Source organism: Parasteatoda tepidariorum, chromosome 10, assembly GCF_043381705.1.
Source record: "Parasteatoda tepidariorum isolate YZ-2023 chromosome 10, CAS_Ptep_4.0, whole genome shotgun sequence".
Classification (NCBI taxonomy): domain Eukaryota; kingdom Metazoa; phylum Arthropoda; class Arachnida; order Araneae; family Theridiidae; genus Parasteatoda; species Parasteatoda tepidariorum.
Window position 1 is genome coordinate 47109623 of NC_092213.1, and position 4752 is coordinate 47114374.

Sequence of the window (4752 nt, forward strand, 5' to 3'; positions counted from 1 at the left end):
CGCAATAATACGTCAAAAACAGGATAAACAAAAAATTACACTGCGTAACAGTGCGTCTAAAATAGGTAACTGGTTAAGCATTTTGCATAGTACTGGGACAATCTATAAAATGATAAATACCCTTTAGCCAAAGTATGAAATAAAAGGTCATGTTAAAGCAATTGTTCACAAGTGTTATTTGGAGGGAAGGCTTCCATTAAAGGTCTATCATATATTATTGACAATATTTGAAGCACCAACATTCTATTGAATACCTATGCGATAAGGCATTTAATAGAATGCCTGGAGCATTTCATACTGGGGCGATTTGCCATTTGGAATTCCACAGAATGCCTTCTATGTGTGGAATAATTAATTAACTAACACATTCCTTAATTATTTCACACGATGCAATGGATGAAATCGTCAGCTATTTCACACTTTGTCACCAGCTTTCAGCATTAAATCAAATTAATCAGATCACTAGGATGATTTGATCAGTAATTGAATGCTTAACCAGTTACCCATTTTGTATCTTTAACATAACCAGACTAAATGATTTAAATCAATGGATTCAAGTTAATAATTCGTATTCTTGAATTAATAGATAATAATAGCCTTAATCAAATATTGCAATCAATAGAACCAATTGAATCAGGAAATCAGCGCATCACCGGTTCAAATCAAATTAGTCTAACATTTCTGATTCGAATTAGAGTGGAAATTGGAATTAAATATTTATTCCACCGCGATTCTAATCATTCCAAACAATGATTCACATTCAACACACAAAAAAAACCCAAACAAATATTGGACTACTTGATCAATCACAACTGCTATGTTTGCTAAATTTAACGCTACCTTTCTACTTTAAATATTTAAATGCCCATCAATGTACTCTGCAAAAAGAAGAAAGCGAAGTTGTCAAGCGATTAAAATAGATTTTAAAATTCTTCTCTTTTGAAAAAGAGAATAGAAAAAGAAAATGCAAAAAGTTTCGCACTGGTATGTGGCAAACGACATTTCGCATGCAGAGTAGTGCGATAAACATAACCTTGTTTTTAACATCTCGAATAAGAGGTAAATGATCTTTTACTTCTGCGTACAAACCAAATGTGTTTTTCGTGTGAACTGTTTTCTTTTTATTATCTCTTGGTGAAAATCTTTGGCAGTGATTCTTGAAGTGAAATGAAGTGGGAGCGAGATCTTCGAATTTGAAATCATTTGAATATCACATGTCGCGGCTGTTGACAGGCAATTTTTCATTCGCTGTAAATGCTATTGACAAACAATGAATCGTTCTACTAAATATAGTTAACCTTTATGGTTGAGAGATTAAGTTAATACACCTGAAAACAATAGATCGAAAAACAGTGTTGCACGCAGTTGTATAATTGTAGTATTTGTCAACACTAATAAATGCAGGTTAAAGCAAATACAAACAAAACAGGCTTATGCAACAGTTTAAATGTATTTATATCAAGCATGCGCTTATATATATTTTTTTATTCATTAATGTTAAAGCTATTATAGGGACATATATATCCCAGGCATATTCTGGGCCATGAAATGTAATAATTTTTTTAAATGTAAAATTATTTTTATAAGCAATTGTGAATTTAATAGTATTAGTTAGTATATAGTTAATTCATTTAAGCTTTGAATCTTTTATTTTGATTTGATTGTTAACGATACATTTGAGTTACAAAAATGAGTTACTTGGACCAGTTTGACCCAACACCTCCTAAAAGAGAGAAGGCCTCTGTACGGATTTTATTTTATTTTATTTTATAACCGTCATTGAACAGTCGACCCAATTTTTAGGTTTACTGCTACTAATGTTTAGCTCCGTAGACTTGTTTTTTTGAACCCAATCCGGAAGACAAGAGAACTCCTGGATGGATCAAGTATTGGGGGAAATTTGCTTTCTCGGAGGATTTTTTGATGGAGCTGACCCGCATTTGCGTTACATAAAGAGGAAGACCACGAGAACCTCCCTCGATTACCCTGACGGCAAAGGGACTGTAACCCATGATCCGTCTACCACTGAGAATATTTCACGTCAGCACTGTGGAAGCCGGATGCGGATTCGTATCGACCAGCCATCGGTGGGATTCGAACCCTGCTTACCTCATTGGAAGGCGAACGCTCTATCACCTGAGCCACCACGACTCCTCCGTATGAATTTTTTTTTTTATAACCGTCGTTGAACAGCTGACCCAATTTTATGGGTTTACGACTACTAATGTTCAACTCTGTAGCCTTGTAATTTTGATCCCAACCCAGAAGACAAGGGAACTACTGGATCGAGTATTAGGAGAAATTTGCCTTCGTGGAGGACTTTTTGATGGAGCTACCCGCATTTGCGTTACATAGAGAGAAAGACCACGAGGACCTCCCACGGTTAGCCAGATGGCATGGGGACTCCACCCCCTTGATCCGTCTACCACTGAGGATATTTCACATCAGCACTGAGGTCGGTGCAAGCCGGATGGGGAATTCGTACCGACTGGGATTCGAACCCGGTTCCTCCCTCCACATCTTTCTTATTCTCTCTCCACAACACAGTTAGGTAGCCGTAAAGTTTTGACATCTTTTTTTTTAAAATCCCACTGCGCAGTTTATGTTTGATACGTTGGACTACTAAATTGAGGCTTTTTTTATCATCTAGGAAATGTTGCTTGGCTGCTTCTTTTAGTACGTTGAAAAAAGTTACTTAAGTTGTACCACTTTTAAAATACAGTTATTAAGCTACCTAAATTATTTTTATGATAATAATATTTGTATAGTTAATACTAAAAATCAACAGTTCTCGTACGATCGAGGAAACCGGTTGCTCAATTTATACCACCTGCTCCTTAAATCGTGCCCACCTCAAAAATATTGAGTGTTTATAATTAAGTGAATAGGTAGTCCATGTATAACACGAAACAATTGTTCTATAGTATAAAAAAGTGTGATATTTAACTTTTGACATATAGCAACAGTATTATAAGTCAGTGAAATGCTAATAGAACATGATGTTATATATATGATGTATATGTGACATATGATAATGTTACATATATGACATATAAGATGAATATTGCATACATAATGTTATATATATGCTATAAAGTTTAGGCGTGCTTTTTATAGTAGTAGTACTTCACGTTGCATTAGAGCTGCACAATGAATTATTGGCGACGGTCTTCGAAACATTACTGAGAAAGATCTGAAGATATATATATATTGTATATATATTTTTTTTAACGGCAGGCCTGAACTTTCGTTCTTGGCCTAGGAAGATGCCGGAGTTGTTACTCATTTAACGTTACCCAGTGGGCACCTGTGAACCTAAGTCATGGAGGCGAGCAACATTACCCACGCCACACTGCCACATACCCGTTTATAGGGTGGGCCACATTCACACATCACACAATAGAGAACACACACAGAGAGAAACATCCATGCCCTGAGCGGGATTCGAACCCGCAACCATTGGCTTCACAGTCAGGCACGCTGACCGCTNTGTGGAATAATTAATTAATTCACACATTCATTAATTATTTTATACGATGCAATCGTCAATTATTTCACACTTTGTTACCGGCTTTCAACATTGAATCAAATTAATCAGATCACTAACATGATTTGGTCAGTAATTGAATTCTCTACCAGTTACCCGTTTTGTATCTTCAACATAGCCAGATGATTTAAATCAATGGATTCAAGTTAACAATTCGAATTCTTGAATTAATAGATTACAATAGCTTTAATCAAATATTGCAATCAATGGAACCAATTGAATCAGGAAATCAGCGCATTCGCATCACCGATTCAAATCAAATCAGTCTAACATCTCTGATTCGAATTAGAGTGGAAATTGGAATTAAATATTTATTCCACAGCAATTCTAATCATTCCAAACAATGATTCAGATTCAACACACAAAAAAAAACCAAACAAATATTGGACTACTTGATCAATCACAACTGCTATGTTTGCTAAATTTAACGCTACCTTTCTACTTTAAATATTTAAATGCCCATCAATGTACTCTGCAAAAAGAAGAAAGCGAAGTTGTCAAGCGATTAAAATAGATTTTAAAATTCTTCTCTTTTGAAAAAGAGAATAGAAAAAGAAAATGCAAAAAGTTTCGCACTGGTATGTGGCAAACGACATTTCGCATGCAGAGTAGTGCGATAAACATAACCTTGTTTTTAACATCTCGAATAAGAGGTAAATGATCTTTTACTTCTGCGTACAAACCAAATGTGTTTTTCGTGTGAACTGTTTTCTTTTTATTATCTCTTGGTGAAAATCTTTGGCAGTGATTCTTGAAGTGAAATGAAGTGGGAGCGAGATCTTCGAATTTGAAATCATTTGAATATCACATGTCGCGGCTGTTGACAGGCAATTTTTCATTCGCTGTAAATGCTATTGACAAACAATGAATCGTTCTACTAAATATAGTTAACCTTTATGGTTGAGAGATTAAGTTAATACACCTGAAAACAATAGAACGAAAAACAGTGTTGCACGCAGTTGTATAATTGTAGTATTTGTCAACACTAATAAATGCAGGTTAAAGCAAATACAAACAAAACAGGCTTATGCAACAGTTTAAATGTATTTATATCAAGCATGCGCTTATATATATTTTTTTATTCATTAATGTTAAAGCTATTATAGGGACATATATATCCCAGGCATATTCTGGGCCATGAAATGTAATAATTTTTTTAAATGTAAAATTATTTTTATAAGCAATTGTGAATTTAATAGTATTAG